Source organism: Silene latifolia, unplaced genomic scaffold (assembly GCF_048544455.1).
Source record: "Silene latifolia isolate original U9 population unplaced genomic scaffold, ASM4854445v1 scaffold_156, whole genome shotgun sequence".
Taxonomy (NCBI): domain Eukaryota; kingdom Viridiplantae; phylum Streptophyta; class Magnoliopsida; order Caryophyllales; family Caryophyllaceae; genus Silene; species Silene latifolia.
Window position 1 is genome coordinate 376,531 of NW_027413141.1, and position 21,147 is coordinate 397,677.

The 21,147-nt window shown below is 39.1% G+C and overlaps 1 non-coding gene across 1 annotated transcript; it reads right to left on the reverse strand.

Moving 5' to 3' along the window:
- Nucleotides 1–14,695: 14,695 nt before the first annotated feature.
- LOC141637899 (small nucleolar RNA R71) lies at nt 14,696–14,802 on the reverse strand. Its single transcript, XR_012541950.1, has one exon. It is a non-coding gene; the product is annotated as a small nucleolar RNA R71 (small nucleolar RNA).
- Nucleotides 14,803–21,147: the final 6,345 nt, after the last annotated feature.

The following is a 21,147-nucleotide window of genomic DNA, read 5'->3' on the forward strand; positions in this document are numbered from 1 at the left end:
CGGTTTCCTTTGTTCTTTATACCGTTGTGATCCTTGCGTCAAGGTTAAGTTCTACATATCATTTTTATAGCGTTTGGTTAATGTTGGTTAAACCCTAATTTGGGATTTTGGGGTTTTTATGATTGTATGGTTAAGGTAGTAATTATATGAATGTATGTATAGGAGGAGGGTTCGTAGAAGAGAGGTTTTGAGACAGTTGCTAGATCGTCTGATTCTGTTATTGCATTCCAGGTAGGGTTTCCCTACTCAGTATTAATTACATAATGTGTTTGGTGGTTTCACTGTGATTATTGTTAAAGTATATTTTTGGTGGTTGTGACGGTTGTTGGTTATATTGTTGGTTGTATTGTTGATTAGTATCGTTGATTGTTGTTGTATCTGTCTGTGATCTTCGGGGTGCATCCCTGGCTAAGTGGAGTCACTTACGGGAGTGGCTTCACGCCCTTGATTCTCCTTCTATGGAACTCGCCATAGAAGGGATGTGCACATTAATGAACATGGGTTTATCGCTCGATGGAGATGAGCGGGGCTTAGGTGGGAACGGCTGTGGTCCCCCACTGGCGGTGTGGAGTATCTGTTACGATGGGTACTCTAGCTGGGCTACCCACTTTAGTGTGAAGTCAGTTGTGTTGTTTGGTGATGAAGACTGGGGTTTTGATGTGTTGATTGAGTTGTTTGGCATTTGTTTCATAATGGTTTGTTTTCTGTAATTAGTACTGACCTCGTTGTTTGTTTTGTAAAACTGTGGTGATCCATTCGGGGATGGTGAGTAGTTGTTGAGCAGGTTTGATACGATGCATTTGGGCTAGCTGGGATGAGTCATCACTTGGCATTAGAAGAGCCTTCCGCTGTGTCAGACGATGTCCTTAGCTGTTCAGTTTTGCTAGTAGACAGTTTGGTTTTGGATTGTATTTTATTTAACAGTTTTGATTTAGACCATGTAATCACTTAAACTAAATTTACTTTTAAAGTACGTTTCTTTATTGTCTTATGATATTCATTGCCTCGGCTAACTGAGGTGGTGACGTTCCTATACCTGAGTGGTCCTGGTAAGGCACTTAGAGTATAGGGGTGTCACACTATGCCACATTTGAGGCATGAGGAATATGAAGACCGCATGGTATGATCTTTCCAATTTCCTTTTTCCTCTCTATGTTAATGACTATGTGGCTTTATTTTGATTGATGCGGTACAAACAAATGTGATCTTAGGAGTTTCATGTAATTTATATGGCATACTAGTAGATAGTGAAGGGTAATATCCGTATAAAACCCATAAATTGAAGGATTATAACGCAAATTTTATACGTGATTAATAGTCATAAATGAAAAACACAATGAAACGATAAAGAGTAAGTAATAACCTCCGGTCCTAGTGCAATTCGGCAATGAGAGATCAAAGTAGATCTCCTCCTAATTGTTGCACCCAAGATTGTCCGAGAAATGCCCTTGTGCTAGAATGAATCCTCTAATTGCCTTGCAATATTGAGAGGATTGTTTTGTGAGGTTTTGTTGGATGAGAGATCCGAATTTTGAGAGGCAATTTTCTCAAAACCCTAATTTGTTTTTGCAAATGACAATTAGGTTACAAGTGAGGAGAGGGTCTCCTTTTTGTTTCCTCTCATTCGGCCGGCCATGGGCTACCTAGGGAAGTGGGCTTCCACTTCCTTTTAGTTTTAGCTCATGGTCTGGTTCGCAAATCGCTAAAATGTATATGACGCGGTTTTGTTATAAATCGTCATCGGTTATCGGTTATTAAAGCATCAACTAATAATACGGATTAGTTGAAACATTAATACATGTCCGACAAAGACGATATTGTATAATTATATTCAATATACATTTAATTAAATATAAATCGCTTATATTCAATTTACGAATTAACTGCTTAATTCGCCTTAGCCATTATTATTTAATCCGTATTAAATAGAATATCTCAACATCACATTTTGACTAATTATTAGTCAAATAACTCAGACTAACGGGTTAGTCAAATTTGGCATCTACATGACTGTATTTTCATACCGTCACATCTCTCAAACGTATCCTATAGGTGTGACTTTTAGGGACCAGTTGATCACCGCCATCTGTATGACAATAACGTCAAACTTATCTAGCAAGCCAACCGTTATTGATAAACGTGGACCAACCGATTATAATACAAAAGTATACCCTTTGATCCTTTTAGAGATTTATAAGTCCTTGCACTAATCGTAAAGGACACAGCCCCCAACAAGCTCCCACTTGTCCGTACAAGTGTATGTGCAACGACGTTATCCGCACTAACTGGAGGACACGGCTCAACAAACTCCCACTTGTCCGTACAAGTGTATGTGCGATAACCGATTCTCATATTCATTTAAAATTTCTCCCACTCAATGTAAAACAATTTTGCAGATCCGGATCCGCAAAGGTCGTATTTTACAATCGATCTGTATCAAGAGTGGTTTCCCAGACTAGAGAGTAACTTAAGCGATAAAACGAATACGTATTCGAGCATGGCCATGAATTTCGATTCTGACTCCTCGAGTGGCCCCGAGAAATATCGAGTACCGATAAAGGCTGAATATTTCCTTCAACTCGAACTCCTTCCGATCTAAGCACTGAGCATGAAATGACCGAAACAATCTACTTGGCCCCCTGTTACGGATGACCGTGAGAAAGAAACCAAAGTCACCCAAAATGCCTTAGTCTCAAGAGACAGTCGATAGTCAAAAGAATCGACTCTTAGGATCACCATGGAGGTCCTATCCACGACCGGGCACCGAATGTTATAAAACATTTAGGACTCCACGTTGATGTCACAATTGTGTCCTACGTGATATCCGTATAACACGCCCTCGTGATTGGTCGGTCAACCGGTTGACTTATGGCTCGTTGAACCCACCATCAACCAACGTCACAAAATAATTACCTTGAGTTATCAGCTCACGTGGGTAATTAAGGACCATAAAATATAATGTTTGTTCAGTTCACTTTGTGGTGTTCAAAATTTGTCGTACAAATCCACATGAAAAACAAAATATATAAAAATTATCAAAACGATGATGTCGTATAGAGTACAAAAGAGAATGAATCTAATCCATAAAAGAGTACTACAACTTAGGAACACGTTTAATTCCCATGGAATTAACATGCCCTTCATGCTTATCTTTTCGTAATGGTTTAGTGAGAGGATCTGCTATGTTATCATCTGTAGCTATCTTTTCTATCACTACTTCCTTTTGCTCCACGTAATCTCGGATTAGATGAGCTTTCCGTTGTACATGTCTAGACTTGTTGCTAGACTTTGGCTCCTTAGCTTGGAAGATGGCACCTCTATTGTCGCAATAGATGGTGATCGGGTCATTCGAACTAGGCACTACAGATAGTCCATGTAAGAATTGACGCATCCATATCGCTTCCTTTGTAGCTTCGGACGCGGCATAGTACTCGGACTCGTCATAGAATCTCTTTGTAACAGATTTGTTTTGAACTCTTCCAGCTAATCTGCAGCGCCATTAAGAGTAAAAACGAATCCGGTCGAGATTTCGAGTCATCACGATCCGTTTGGAAGCTAGCATCTGCACAGAATCAAGGTTGCGCATAGCTTTTGATCGCCTCCATAAGTCAATGCCCAACCTTTAGTCCTCCGTAAGTACTTAAGAATGTTCTTAATGACCATCCAATGTGATTCACCTGGATCTTTGTTGGAATCGACTTGTCATACTCAATGCATATGCCACGTCCGGACGTGTGCATATCATGGCATATATGATTGATCCTATAGCCGAGGCATAAGGAATCCGTGTCATGCGCTCTTTCTCTTCCGGTGTCTCTGGTGACTGAGACTTGCTCAAATGCACCCCTGGAGCCATAGGAAGAAACCCCTTCTTGGAGTTAGTCATGCTGAATCTCTCTAGGACTTTGTCTATGTAAGACTCCTGACTGAGAGATAACATCCGTCGTGATCTATCTCGATAGATGCGGATGCCTAGAATTCTTTGCGCCTCACCCAGATCTTTCATCTGGAAATGGTTTTTCAACCATACTTTCACCGAAGTTAAGAGAGGTATGTCATTCCCAATCAGGAGTATGTCATCGACATACAATATTAGGAAGACAATCTTGCTCCCACTCGACTTGATATAAAGACATGGTTCCTCGACCGATCGAGTAAATCCATTCTCTTTAATCACTTGGTCGAAGCGATGATTCCAACTCCGAGATGCTTGCTTAAGTCCATAAATGGAACGCTTAAGCTTGCACACTTTCTTAGGATGTTCTGGATCGATGAAACCTTCGGGTTGTACCATGTACAACTCTTCCTCCAAAAAGCCGTTTAAGAAGGCGGTTTTCACATCCATTTGCCAAATTTCATAGTCATGAAAAGCGGCAATCGCTAAGATAATCCGAATGGAACGCAACATGACTACGGGTGCAAAAATTTCATCGTAGTGCAAACCTGGCACTTGGGTGAAACCTTTAGCAACTAGTCGTGCTTTATAGATATCTTGTTGACCTTCCACAGAATGCTTTATCTTGTAAAGCCATTTGCATTGAAGGGGACGAACCTTAGCAGGTAAGTCAACAAGATCCCATACGTTGTTCTCATACATAGAGTCCATCTCGGATTGCATGGCCTCAAGCCATAGCTTTGAGTCGGAACTAGTCATGGCACCTTTATAGGTTGCGGGTTCACTACTTGTTAAGAGTAGAACGTCATCTATGTCATGTTCCTCGACCATACCAATGTATCTCGTGCGGAGGAATAGAGACTCGCCCGATCTCCTAGGTTCCTCGGGAATATTCACTGCAGCCGGGATTGAAGGAATTGGTTCCTCCAATGGTTGCTCGGTATTTGGTTCTGGAATCTCCGATAGGTCGAAGGTTCTATCACTCTTTGCATTCTCGAGAAATTCCTTCTCTAAGAATGTCGCACTAGCCGCAACAAAAACACGTTGTTCGGTTGGCGAATAGAAGTAATGACCAAGTGTTCCTTTAGGATAACCTATAAAGTATGTCTTGACCGATCGCGGGCCGAGCTTATCCTCGTGTCACCACTTGACATAAGCCTCGCAGCCCCAAACCCGTATAAAGGACAAGTTGGGGACCGTTCCCTTCCATAGTTCATATGGAGTCTTGTCAACAGCTTTAGACGGACTTCGGTTAAGTATTAGAGCAGGTGATGAAGAGCATAACCCCACAAATGAGTCGGGCAACACGGTGTGACTCATCTTGGATCGAACCATATCAAGTAGTGTTCGATTTCTCCGTTCGGACACACCATTCAGGTGAGGTGTTCCGGTGGAGTTAAGCGTAGGGCAATCCCACGGTCCTTTAGGTGTTGATCAAACTCGTGAGAAAGATACTCGCCACCACGATCTGAACGTAGTGTTTTAATCTTTCTACCCAATAGGTTCTGTACCCTATTTTGGTATTCCTTGAATTTCTCAAAGGATTCACTTTTGTGCTTCATTAAGTAGACATAGCCATATCTACTTAAATCGTCCGTGAAAGTGATGAAATACCTATAGCCTTCTCGTGCGGTGATTGACATAGGGCCACATACATCCGTGTGTATGAGTCCTAATAGGTCAGCAGCGCGTATTCCAACACCTTTGAAGGAAATCCGAGTCATCTTACCGATGAGACATGATTCACACGTGCCAAATGATTGAAAATCAAAGGCCGAGATAACTCCATTCTTGATGAGCTGTTTTACGCGTTTCTCATTAATGTGTCCCATACGGCAGTGCCATAGATACGTTTGATCTTTGTCACCAACCTTTAACTTTTTATTCATTACGTGTAATATTTCGGTGGTCTGATCTAAAACATAAATTCCGTTCATGGAGACTGCCTTGCCATAAATCATATCGTGTAAAGAGAAAATGCAAGTATTATTCTCTATTACAAATGAAAAACCAAGTTTGTCAAGTGCGTAAACCGAAATAATGTTTTTCGAAAGACTGGGTACATAATAGCAGTCATATAATGACAACTCAAATCCGCTAGGAAGCTGGATCACATATGTCCCCTTTGAGACGGCAGCCACTCTTGCTCCATTCCCAACACGCAGGTCCACCTCACCCTTTACGAGGGGTTCGATGTTTCGGAGCCCCTGCACATGATTACACAGATGAGAACCACAACCAGTATCTAGTACCCAAGTTCCGTAACTTGCGTGGTTAATCTCAATCATATGAATAAAAGTAGAAGAGAGAGAAGACATACCAACAGGTTTAACGCGACCCGCTTTTATGTCCTCATGATAAACAGGACATGTACGCCTCCAATGCCCAGTCTTGTGGCAGTGATGGCATTCCATGTTTTCGGTTTTGCTCTTTGTCGCGCCTGATGAGGTGCTCGACTCACCAGGCCCACTCTTACCTGAACCCGACTTCTTAAACTTCGGTTTGCCTACTGCTAGGCCTGGCTGAACCTTGCCTTTACCCTTGCCCTTGTTTGACACAATGAGAACATCTTGTTTCATGCTCCCACTGAACTTCATGTCCTTCTCGGTCTGTACGAGAAGGGAGTGCAGTTCGTGGGGACTTTTCTTCAAATCATTCATATAGTAATTCGCTCTAAATTGCGAAAAACCATCGTGGAGTGAGTGAAGCATGCGGTCAATAACAATGTTCTCGTTGATCTTACAATCAAGCGTCTCCAGCTTCTCGACATTCTCAATCATGCTGAGAATGTGTGGGCTAACTGGTTGGCCCTTCTGGAGTCTCGCATCAAAGAAGCGAGTGGTATGCTCATAGGTCACGATTCTCGGTGCTTTCGAGAATTCCTTGGTGAGCGTGGTGAAAATCTTGTTTGCACCTTGGGCTATGAAGCGTTTCTGCAAATTGGGTTCCATTGCAAAAATAAGTACGTTTTTAATCGCACCCGCTTCCATGGCGAAATCGTTATACTTGTCGATCTCGTTAATTCCAGCCGTGGGGCCTGGGTTTGACGGCATGGGCTCAAGCAGAAATTTGAGCTTTCCGTCAGCAGCGGCAACATTCCGTAATGCCGCCTCCCAGTCCGCGAAGTTTGATCCATCATTCTTCAGTCGAGTAGACTGATTCATCTGATTCATGAAGATCCGAAGCCAGGACTCTCGGTCCAATGTGACACTTGGCATTGGGTCGTTCAAGTGACCAGCCATATTGTTATTAGCAGTTTATGTGAACGTGATCTACACTGAAAAAAGAAAGAAAAACCAAACGAAATAAGCAACTCATCGAGGTGATTTAAGTCTATTTAAAATTTATTTTAATCGTGTAGACTCATTGCACTTGTATAATTGATCTCCCTCAAGAATAATACAAGTGATCCCAAGACTCAATTTCCGTAAATTGATAAGCCAACTGTTTAGCTAGTTCTTCCGTAAAAACTCTTGGTCGATAGATTTCTGGAAATCCTATCTATAGTCCACCATAATCACAGGATCGTACGAGTGACCATAGTGTTGAGATAAAATAAGTCAATCGGTTCCAACTTACCCGACGTAGAAGGGGTCATATTATGCCTACCGACGAAGAAGGGATTCATTGGAGTTTGACCTATAAAGACCGTTCTCAATTTTTGTTTATACGAGGAAGATCCCATCAACAAGTTTCAATTCATTTTAAGTGAACGAATAACTAGCAACTGCGTGAATGAATTAATTTAGATGATGGCTTTAAATCGTGTGACATACGAATGTCATAGAAAACTAACGTGTGACCTCTACATGAGTCAGTTTTCATGCAAATATTAGGTGGTTTGGTTTTTAGGCGGAATATGATGCATACTATCGTTACGATAAAATAAATAAATGAATGCAATACGTAAATAAAAATTCCTAGTGTGGCCTATCCTAGTAAAAAGAACATAATAAAACTTTGGAATCCACCGTTGGACCCGAAAAGCTTGTCTTGATGTTCCATCTTTGTCCATGTAGCGGGAGTGAGCATCCGGTCTCCTTCTTTAGTCTTCTCAAAATTACAATTAAAATTTACAAAATATAAACCTATTTACATTCTAAATAAAATCTGTAATTAAAAGAAATAAAAGGAGATACGAGATCTCAAAATACAACCAAGACCGTGTTCCATCATTACGGTAACACGTTCTACTAAGGCCACACTAAGTTACAACCGTTTGCAAAAATAAATAAATACATAATTAAAAACATTCAAAAATCAAAAACGATAAATAAAATGCATCAACTAAAAATTAAATTTATTCGTGACATAATTCCGTAATTATGTTAAATTTATCCAAACCACCAAAGACAATTAAAATTATATGACAAAACCGCTTGATCAAGTTTATTTTAATCCGAGATAATCCGTTACTATAAATCGTTTTAAAGTAACTTAATTTTACGTGGGTGAACCGTTTCACTATCAAGCGAGAGCATAAATCCGTTTTATGCAACAAAGGCCGAAAAAAAAAACAAAATTTTTTTTTTTTTCTTCGTCGGGCGTGAACAAGATTCACGATTTTTTTTTTTTTTTTTTTTTTTTTTTAAAATGTTGCTGAATACCGTGAGCAACAATAGGAACAAAAAACGGCTCAATCAACAAAAGATCAAACAACAAAACGATTTGTAAAAACCCAATTGCAATTTAATCTAATCCGTATAGAATTGAAATTACAATTGATACATCTTTAACATATTGCAATAATGATCGATTAAAATTACAACATGTAAAGAATGAAAATGAAAACAAAAGACAACCAACACCGTGTATACAAGACACGGTTCCCAAGGCACAAAACAAAAAAACGCAGCAATTAAAAAAATTGCCGAGGGCAAAAAAAAAAATTGTGCCGAATGAAAATTAATCAAAAATACATCGATTCAAAAATCGTTTGATGAAAATCACATAGAAAAATTTACGTGGCCTCGCTCTGATACCATTTGAAGGGTAATATCCGTATAAAACCCATAAATTGAAGGATTATAACGCAAATTTTATACGTGATTAATAGTCATAAACGAAAAACACAATGAAACGATAAAGAGTAAGTAATAACCTCCGGTCCTAGTGCAATTCGGCAATGAGAGATCAAAGTAGATCTCCTCCTAATTGTTGCACCCAAGATTGTCCGAGAAATGCCCTTGTGCTAGAATGAATCCTCTAATTGCCTTCCAATATTGAGAGGATTGTTTTGTGAGGTTTTGTTGGATGAGAGATCCGAATTTTGAGAGGCAATTTTGTCAAAACCCTAATTTGTTTTTGCAAATGACAATTAGGTTACAAGTGAGGAGAGGGTCTCCTTTTTGTTTCCTCTCATTCGGCCGGCCATGGGCTACCTAGGGAAGTGGGCTTCCACTTCCTTTTAGTTTTAGCTCATGGTCTGGTTCGCAAATCGCTAAAATGTATATGACGCGGTTTTGTTATAAATCGTCATCGGTTATCGGTTATTAAAGCATCAACTAATAATACGGATTAGTTGAAACATTAATACATGTCCGACAAAGACGATATTGTATAATTATATTCAATATACATTTAATTAAATATAAATCGCTTATATTCAATTTACGAATTAACTGCTTAATTCGCCTTAGCCATTATTATTTAATCCGTATTAAATAGAATATCTCAACATCACATTTTGACTAATTATTTGTCAAATAACTCAGACTAACTGGTTAGTCAAATTTGGCATCTACATGACTGTATTTTCATACTGTCACATCTCTCAAACGTATCCTATTGGTGTGACTTTTAGGGACCAGTTGATCACCGCCATCTGTATGACAATAACGTCAAACTTAACTAAGCATATGCATTAGGTTGTATAAATGTTTGTTGCATCATGGCATGTAGTTGCATTTTAGGAAACATTTTGTGAAAACATTTATTTGGGAAACTTGACAAGTGTATATAAAACCCTTGTAGATACTTTTTCTTCTTTTGAGACTTTGCTCATTAGAATATCTCTAAAACACCCTAGGATGTGTCATTCTAGTATCCTTAGACCCATGGACTAAGGCCTAGTCAAGAGTACCTTGTGATGTGATGACTCCTTGGCTACAGTTTATTCTAAGGTGACCCTTGAAACCATGCAACCATCTTCCACTTCTATCATCATTTTTGTCAACAAAAAGGGAATGGGCACAAATTTACATCAAATAAAAGAGGAATACAAAAATAAGAACTCCGATGCTTCAAATAAAAGCACCCTTGTTACAAATTGGGCTGACTTTGAAAATGTTCAAAAAATGCAAAAGTTGAAAATTGTCAAAGCATCAAATTGCCAAACATCAAAGAAATGGCAAAGAAAATTGTACTAAAAAATGTCAAATGCCACAAGAATTTGGGGGGAATAACAGAACCAAAAGGAAACTCCCACTATGAAACTCAAAATCTATTGATCCCTTTTTCCATTGAACCCACTTTTGTGCATGGTAGAAAGGGGACGACCCTTCTTCTTGTCTAGGCAAGAGGGGGAATTCCGCAATCCTACAGTGTTTCTAACATCATAGGGGGTCCACTCTTAACGAAAGCATTTGGAAATTGAGGACGAAGGTACCCTAGCTTGACACAACTTGGAGGTGATTTATTGGTATCCTTCTAGGCTTAGTAACTTGAAGAAACCATATCTATAATGGAGTGTGTACCCTTAGATTGCTTCCCTTTTAGATAATTTCCACCACTTAGATGAGGAAAGTGGCTATTCTTTTCTAGATTCATCCATTACCTTCTTTTGTGTGCTTAATGATTGGGCGAATCGCCATTTTGGCAAGCCCAACCTTGCCTTGCAAGAAGGCATCTTACCTCATGGATGTCTTGTTGTGAGTTGAACGGGCGGAGTGAGACCCGCTAATTGTCTCATATCAGCTATATTAGTAGATTAGTTTAAACAAAGGTCATAGTTTTAGTCGCCTCTTTACTCGGGACGAGCAAAGGTTCGGTTTGGGGATGTTTGATGTGACTCATATTTGAGCATATTTAGTCCTCAAATTAACCTCGTTCCCATGATTTCTAGCACCCATTAGGGTCATTTCTTATCTTTAGTTTCCCATTTTGCATATTCTTTGAGGTTTTGTGTCCTTGGTAGGAGAGTATCGCTAACCTTGCATTTATGGAGCGGCCCGAGCTCAGGACGAGCGGATCAGAGCAACGATCCGAGCGTCCATGAGCATGATCCGAGCGTACCAAAGCACAATTTAGGCGTCCCGACTTCCACCCGAGCGGATATCCTTATAGGACAGGCCATGCTTCAGGTGAGGACGAGCAGATCCTGGTGGGAGTTACAAGCATGATCCGCGCATGTCTCTGGGGAGTTGCATTTCCTCAAGCTTCTCTTAGGGTCTTAATAGTCATTTAAGCCCTTAGTAACCCTAATCTTTGTACTTAATTCTAGTATAAATACCTACTTTGTACTACCTAGATTAGAATCAAGTTTTAATCAAGCTTTGATCTCATTTTAATCAACTCTTAATCGACTCTTAATTTAGTTGTAATACTTTTCTCAATATTAATCACATCTTAATCTTTCCTTAATTTCTCAATTGTTCTTAGTTTTATTTGGGTAATTAGAAGATTATTTGGGTTTATTTGGAGGATTGAAAACTTTGCATCATTCATCAAGTACTTCTATTATTCTTTCCTTTATTATTTGGATCATATACATAGGTATAATTCATTTTTACCCTTGTTTAATTATTGTTAATCACTTTATTTATTCATCATGTTTTGATTTGTTAGTATGATTAACAACCTTATTAGCATGCTAAACTTGATCATGAGTGAGTAGTTCTTTAGCTAGGGTTAATGGGGAATTAGGGGAAACAAACATAGGAATTGATCTATACTTAATCTAATATGTTTTTATAATTAATTTGCTTGCTTGTTGTGATTTCAACCTATGCACATGTTATGTTGGATGAAATGCGAGCCTATGAATCCTTGCAGTTTTTACCCATCTCCTATCTTTTCAATGAGGCTTGTAAGACATAAACCAACTCGAGCCTCATTAGATCATGCATAAGAGTTGAATAGGAGAAGACTAAGTCGACTTGTAGGTGTTGTACAGTCTAGACGACTCGGCTCCGGGACTTAAATTATCCTAGGGATTGTAAGATATACACTAACTCGATCCCATCACAACAATACGTGCTTGCATCTATTTGAGAATATGTTTGTATAATCTATTTCCATGAATCCCCTATGAACCCATGACACCCTAGTGCTTTTAATCAATTGTTTACAACCCCTTTACTTGCTTTACCTAATTTACATTCATCTTGTTGATTAGTTTAGACCACATCTCATCTAAAACCCAATTTGTGACACCTTGATGTGACTCATATTTGAGCACATTTAGTCCCCGAATTAACCTCATTCCCATGCTTTATAGCACATAATTGGGTCATTTACTATCTTTAGTTTCCCATTTTGCATATTCTTTGATGTTTTGTCTCCTTGGTAGGAAAGGAGTGTTAACCTTGCATTTATGAGGCGAAATGGAGCTAAATGGATCGCACCTAATGACCAAGCATCAAAGAGAGACCGACACTAGAGGCCTAAGTAGATAATAAAGAGAAATGAGCAATGGTGAAAAGATCCTTGCATCCCTGACATGATCCTTGAGGATTGTTAAGGAGCAAAAGAAGAAAAGTAGTCTATCCAAGAATTCGAGCGTATTAGGCATGATCCGGGCGTCTTTGAGCACCATGATCTGGGCGTCTTGTGCCCAAGACGACCGGCATGCAGCAGCTGAATCCGAGCGTCTTCCCCAGGATCCGAGCGGATCATAAGTCAGAACAACCCGTGCCTCAGCACGGGACGAGTAGATCAACACGGGACTAGCTAGAGGATCCGCTCATTTCCTTTGGGAGTAACATTTCCTCAACTTTTCTTAGGGTCTTAATAGTCATTTAAGCCCTTAGTAACCCTAATCCTTGTACCTAATCTTTAGTATAAATACCCCTTTGTACTACCTAGATTGGCATCAAGTCTTAATCCATCCTCAATCAAGTTGTAATCATCTCTTAATACTCTCAAATTAGTCTTAATTTAGTTGTAATACAATTCTCAATATTAATCATATCTTAATCTTTCCTTTATTTTGGGTAATTAGAAGATTATTTGGGTTTATTTGGAGGATTGACAACCTTCCATCAATCATCAAGTACTTTTATTATTCTTTCTTTATTATTTGGAATCATCTTCATAGGTATAATTCTCTCTTAACCTTGTTTCATTATTATTAATCACTTTCATTTATTCATTAAGTTTTGCCTTGTTAATATGATTGACAACCTTATTAATATGTTAAACTTGATCATGAGTGAGTAGTTTCCTTAGCTAGGGTTAATGGGTAATTAGGGGAAACCAACATGGGGATTGATCTATACTTAATCTAATATGTTTTCATAATTAAATTCCTTACTTTTTGTGATTTCAACTTATGCACATGTTATGTTTGATGAAATGCGAGCCTATGAATCCTTGCACCTTTTACCCATCACCTATCTTTTCAATGAGGCTTGTAAGCTTATACACCAACTCGAGCCTTATTAGACCATTCATATAGTTGAATAGGAAGGATTAAGTCGACTTGTAGGTGTTGTATAATCTAATCGATTCGGCTCCGGGACCCAAACCTTCTTAGGGATTGTAAGCTTATACACCAACTCGATCCCAACACAACAATAAGCGCTTGCTATATAATTGAGAACATGTTCGTATGATCAACTCCCATGAATCTCCTATGAACCCATGACACCCTAGCACCTTTAATCAATTGTTCACAACCTCTTTTAATTATCTTGCTTGTTTTCATTGCTTTACCTTTATCTTGTTAATTAGTTTATACCAATTTCATCTCAACCCAAATTGTGACACCCTAAGACACAACCATTTGCAATTGAGAATCCTACATCAATACCTGTTCCTTGGGATCCGACCTTTACTTGCCTCTTTGCTAAGAGTAGTTTGTGAAGTTATAAATATTATTTTGGTTGGTAGCTTTTGACGACGAGTTTTAAACCACACCAAAAATGGCTCCGTTGCCGGGGACGGTGTTCAATTGATTTGATTTTCATTAATTGTTTTTAGTTGTGTCTTTCTTTACCTTGGGGAAGTCAATTTCCTCTAGGTTATTCTAATTGTTTTCAAGTTGTTTGATATTTTGCATGACTAGGAGATCACAAGGTAATCCATTGCCTATTGATCTTGAAATTGAAAGAACTTTAACCAACAATAGAAGAGTTGCTAGAGGTACTTCAAGAGTTGTAGGTATCGGAGAGATTGTGAACATTCAACCAAATAACATTGAGTTTACCAACCCTTTTGCAAGAGAAGGAGAGGATAACCCAATACAAAATCCACCACAAAATCAACCCACAATGCCTAAATTTTCATCACATTCCATACCAACCGAGGAGAACCTACCAAATGGTACTCCTACACCACCACATTTAACTGGTAATTTCATTGCCAAATCCGCATTCAAACAACTAGTTGAGAGAAGTCATTTTGGAGGGATGTCTAGTATAGACCCTCATTCAAATATGGAGACTTTTTGTAACTATTGTCATGCGATTTCTCAAACTGGAGTTACTCAAGATCAAATCCGATGGGTATTATTTCTTTTTTCTTTGATTGGTACCGCAAAGCAATGGTTAGAGCCTAGACAAGGCTACTCTTAGTATTGACTCATAGAAGAAGTTGGCACTTCCCTTCTACAAGAAATTCTATCCTCCGGAGAAGACTAACATGTTGAGAGCCCAAATCACCGGGTTCAAACAAAGGGATGAGGAATCATTGTATGAAGCATGGGAGAGATTTAAGGACATTTGTCGTTCTTGTCCACACAATGGACTTAGCGAGTGGTTCCTTGTACAACAATTTTAGAATGGTCTTTATGAAGACTCCCGCAACATTCTCAATATGGGATCCAATGGTATGCTTACCGAAGTTGATGACAATCAAACATGGGCCAAAATTGAAGAGATGGCGGTTCATAATTCCCAATATAGTAGGCCTCGAAAGGCCACTAGAGGAGGAAAGCATGAGATAGATTCCATCACACAATTGGGTGCTCAACTAAGTGCTCATATTGACACCATCAATTTGAAGTTTGAGAAGGTCATGTCTAAGCTTGATGAAGCTTCCAAATCACCCAAACAACATGTTAATGCTATGGTGGCATCATCCTCAATTCCAAGTGGAGTATGTGAGAGTTGTGGAACTTTGGGACATGACCAAAGTGAATGTAGGGGAACAAGTGAACAAGTGAATTCTTTCCAAGCATACAAGAGTGGCACCCCTTATTCCAACTATTACAATGAGAATAACAAATTTCATCCAAACCTTTCATACAAGAGCCAAAATTTTCAAAACCCTCAACCAACATACACCCCACCTTCAATGAGAAATCAAGCTTAAAGACCCTTTTATAACCAAAGCCAAGGTTATCAAAATCAAGCCTCTTACAATCAATCCAATGACCAAGGCTTTGATGTTCAAAAAGCGGTCCTCCAAATGCAAAAGAACCAACAAGAATTTTTCATCTAAATGCAAAAGGATAGCCAAACCAAAGACATCACCATCAACAACATACTAGCCCACACCAAGATGTTGGAAACCCAAATGTCTCAATTAGCATCTTCTAGCTCTCAACGACAAAAGGGGCAATTACCACCTCAAAGTAATCCCCCAAGACATGAGTCAGTTAGTGCCATCCATTTGAGGAGTTGTACAAGGTATGAAGGGCCGAAGAAGCCAATTAATGAAGACATTGTGGATGCTAGTGACAAGCAAAGAGTTGTGGAGAACTCTAAAGAAGAAGAACCCACCACCAAAGAGGTTTTAAAGAAGAAGAATGAAGATAAGACTAAGGAAAAAGAGCCTATTGTGATTAGACTTTCATTCCCAAGTCGTCAAGCTAAGCCTAAGTTTGATGAACAACTTGGAAAGTTCATAGAGATTGTGAAGAACTTAGAAGTCTCGATCCCATTCACGGAATTGATCAATCATGTTCCGGCCTATGCAAAGTACATGAAAGATATTCTTACCAAGAAGAAATCCATCCGGAAGCTATAGACCATTGCCTTTACCAAAATGAGTAGTGCTATTCTTCAAGGAAGTTCACCTCCAAAACTCAAAGATCCGGGAGGCTTCTCTATTCCATGCACCATTAGCGACACTACAATCAACAAAGCATTATTTGACCTTGGAGCAAGTGTAAGTGTCATGCCATACTCGGTATGCAAGAAGCTAGGAATAGGAGAGCTCAAGTGCACTTACATTACTCTTCAAATGGCGGATCGATCAAAAAATATACCTTTAGAGGTATGGGAGGATGTGCCCGTGAGAATTGGCAAATTCTTCATCCCGGTAGACTTTGTCATTGTAGGCATGGAGGAGGATTCCAACATTCCTATCATCCTAGGAAGACCTTTATTGCACACCGCGGGAGCGGTAATTGATGTGAAACATGGAGAACTTACACTTGAAGTGGGAGATGAGATAATCACTTTCAACCTTGACAAAACAATGAGAGCTCCCCGACTACATGAGCCATACTTTATGGTCGATCATTATAGCCGACAAAGTGATAGGAAGAGGTTGGCATCTCAATGCAAAGATCAAGCTATGGGTAAAGAATCACCATCGATATGGAAGAAGAAAGTGGATAATCCTCAAGATGTTATATCCGGAGAGAAAGGAAATTTCAACAACAATGAGAGCTTGGATAGCTCACCACCAATCATGACAAATAAGGAAGAAGACCTCATTGGCCATGACAACAAGAAAGACGAGTTGCTTTCATCAACTCATGACATCATTGGGGAGCAAGCTAGTGAAGTGTGTGGTCTATGGGATGACGAATTTGAAGGATTGGTCAATCCCTACATTGGAAATGCTATGACCTTAGACCAAGGCTTTGGTGACCATCTTGAGTCGAGTCATCATCATGAAGAACACAATGTGGAAAGGTCTATGCAAGATCTTTACAATGAAAATGAACAAGCCATCGACTACTTCTACAAGGTGTTAAGAAACATCAACAGCACCTTGGCTATGCCTCGTTGACATCTCATTCAAGAGTGAGAGTTTGGTGGAGTCCTCCTAAACCCCATTTGTAAATGTTCTACCTTTTAACTAGCATTTTATTTATTGCATTCTTGTCAATTTTGGATTTGCAATTTCATACTTTGATAAATATTTTTATCATGAGAAAAAGTGAGGGAGGTATTTTAATGTGTTTTGATGTGTAGTGTTTTATTTAGTGTGGGGATAACAATTGCCTAGGCTAACCAAGCCTTCATAGTGCACCCACAATGTTGAACAAAGGAACGAAAAAAGAATTATACGGGAAATGAAGACCCCCACGGGTAGAACTGAACTCGTGGGTACAGGAGAAGATCCGAGCGTCCCAGGGGGAATCCGCTCGAGCTGGCTCCGATCCGAGCGTCCTGGCTCTAAGACGCTCGTCTTGGGAGTGCTGAAATTGAAAAGTTTAGTCTGTTTAAAAATCTGGGCATATTACACAAAAGACGCCCGTCCCAATCCTGAAGACGCTCGTCTTGGCAAGGATCTGCGCATCTTGGCTGCTTTAAAAGTTTAAAGCTCACACTGTCTATGAATACAAGCATCCCCAAATGAAGACGAGCGTCTCCTGCAGAAATCCGCTCATCTCCAGCAGAATCCGCGCGTCCCAACACGGGTTAGAAATTCCTGAGCTGACTGACTAAGAATCCGAGCGTCCCCAGTCCAAGACACTCGTCTCCTGCTGCTAATTGCCTATAATACGGGATTCAATTCCTTCTTCCCCAATTCATTTCTTTCTTATAAAAACACACACACACACACCCTTCTCCCTCAAAACCCTCAATCCCCTCATCAACATAACACAAATTCCTCAACCAAATTCACCCAAATCAAAACAAAACTTCCTCAAGTCACAATTAAACTACTCCTTTATCAACAAGAAGCCATCCAAACAACAAATTTCTCACACATTGAGTAGATTTTCTAGGGTTTCATGACAAATTCGAAAATCCTAAATCGATTGGGAATTGATTGAAGCTTGGGGAAATAAGGAGCATTCAAGCACAATATTAGTTTGTTGATACAATTTTGACAAGGAGAACAACATGGCAAGAACAAAAGGTGGAAACAAGGCACCCACATCCTCAAATCATTCCAAAAGGCAACAAGCTCTTCTAGCTTCAAAGGCTATGGTAGTGCATCAACCAAGGGTGGAGATTCAAGAAGTTGCTACTCCTATGGTGGAAGCTACACCTACTCCGGTCATTGAACAATTGTAAGATTATCCGGTGGTAACTTTCATAAACGATTCTCATAGGAAATCATTTGTATCCCTTACTAAGAAGACTATTTTTCCGACCAAATTTATATGCCAAGATGCCTTAGATAAATTGGGTGTGCTTGAAAGAACTAGGAATTTCTTTGAATCCATGAAATTGACTACGCTCTTTGAAATGCAAGAATTAACCTACCCTTCCCTTACCATGGAGTTTGTAAGCTTCTTGAAGGTGACTAAGGCAGAGGGTCGGAAAAATGTTGAATTTCGCCTTGAGAACAAGGATAGGCGAATGTTTATGAAAGAATTTGGCAAAGTGTTTGGTCTTGAAGAACACTGTCATTATGAGAAAAAGCCTTCACAATATGATGCTGCACCCCTTTGGAAAGTGATCACCGGGCGAAAATTTGAGTCTTTCCATGAGTGCCATGTTCTTTATGTCCACCATCCGGGTATAAGGGTATGGCAAAAGTTTGTAGGCAACACTTTAATTGCAAGAAAAGGCACCAACCACTTTACCGAGCTCGACTTTGCCTACCTTGAATCCACCATGAATGTCAACAAAAAGTGCAGCAAGGAATACAACATACTTCAACTCTTACTTGAACGGTGGCTTACAATTGACCATGGTAAAGTTGGAGCGGCTTTTATTGTGAATGGAGGATTAGTAATATGGTTAGACAAACACTTTAACCCGGATTTCAACAAAGATAAGACATATAAACCGGTTAAAGGAGGCAACCTTCTTGATTTGGCCACTATGATCAACAAGTTCCATTGGGTCAAGAATGATAATCTTGACAACAAGTATGAGTGGCTCACTAAAGAAGCTAAGTCCTTCATCTTTCCTAACAAGATATGCCGCATCAATGTCCGATGTCCAAGCTACCTTCTCCCCGTCTTCGATGAAGCCGAAATGATTATGAAGCAACATAGGGAATCGCATGCCAAGCCCTCCTCCTCCTCTATTGCGACTCCACCTTATCCATTTGCCGACCGTGAATTCACACCAATTGGCACTAATGTCGTGGTAGACAATGACTACTTGACCCAATTGACACAACATATGCATAAGGAAGCTCATGAGGATCGGGTCAATGCTTACCGGGCTCAATATCCGCCCCTCCTACACTTAGCTAGGCAAGGATTACTTAATCCTTCATGTCCTTTGCCTAGTTGGGCGGATAGGGGAGTATTCTTTCCGAGTGCTCCTAGAGATGCCACCATGGATAGTCAAGTTACTAAGGGGAAGGAGATTATTGTTGAGAGCGGGGAAGTTAGTGACTCTTGCCATGAGGAAGAAGAGGAAGAAGTGCAAGGTTCAAGTGATGATGAATGGTGAAGCCTCCGGGTCCATGGAGGTAGATGATGATGATGATAATAAGGAAGGTGATGATAGCAATGATAGTGATGAGGATGTCGCCATGAGCGATAATTGAGGATTGACAAGCTTTTTGGAGGATGCCACATATCCCATTGTGAGTTTCCTACACCTCCTCTAGCTTTATTTATTTCTCTTGTTTTCAAAACTTTTTATCTTGATCAATTGTTTTGAGTCCTAGCAACACTTAGAGGACTCCTACCTCGGTCTCATTGAGGTGTCTCATATTGTTCCCACTTTTGAAAATCCAAAATGACAAATATTTTCATGTATTGCATACTCGTGCATCAACTCTCCCATTTTTGACACTAGAAATAATGTCTTACTTGGTTTAGGGAAGTTCAAGCACAAGTATTGGGAGTTAATCTAAATTAGCTCTCCAACCAATAAATTCTTGCATCATATAGTGTAGTATAGATTGCATCACTTATGTGTATGTCATATAGTTTGCATAGTAGTGTAGAAATCATGCATTCTCATTTAGCTTGCATAATTTCATATCGTATTGGCCATTGAGGACAATGCCCATACTAGTGTGGGGATGGGAAATTCTAACTTAACTTTTAAAACAAAATATGATAAAAATTGAAAATTTTTGAAAAATACAAAAATATGTCCTTTATTTTCATAAACACAAAAACCATAAAAACTTGAAAATTTTGAAAAAAACCAAAAACATGTTCATTCCTTTATAGTGTAGAATTGTATATTTTGTATATACTTGTTTGTTTGTTTGTTTTTTTGTCCTTCTATCACATTGATCGACTACGCCACTGTTGGAAATCATATTTTAAATATCACAAATTTTAGTTTAAAGTTTTAGTCATAAAAACTTAAAGATCTTATGCATGCAAAACAAATAAGAAGAGATAAGAAAATCGTTTTCTCACCATCAAAAATTCGGTCAAATGGGCACAAATGAAGTCTCCTACTTCACTTGTTCTTGAGCTATAATGAATATTAGGATGATCCTCCAAAAATCCCAAAGTAGAGATTCTCCTCGTGATTGCACCCAAGATTATCCTTTATCCCCACTAAATAATATTAGCTAGATATTAGTTTAGTAGTTTACCTTAAAATTGATTACTAATACTCATATATTACACTAATAATTTTAATAATCTTTTATGAACAATTTCAATCAAAAATCTCTTGTTTTGATGAAGAAAAAGAATGAATATGTGAGAGGAAAAACTATGCATGTCATTTGAATGGACAAGCATTAAGAGAATAATTAGAGAAAAAACATCCACTAAGGAGGAGGGAGGGAGCACGGTTTTTAGGAGGAGGAGACCAATATATGGTCTTTTACTTTTTAGCTTTTGTCTTCTCAAAACCTTAGGCATGTAAGGCTAGTGTAGTGTAGGCTTATTATTTAAATTCTATCACATAAAATAATATAAGCACAACCCACTACATACTCCTCCAATTCGGTCCACCTACTTAAAATGGACTACCATTTTATTTTGTCAATTTGTCATTTGTCACACAATATGTCACATGTAGTCTTATACA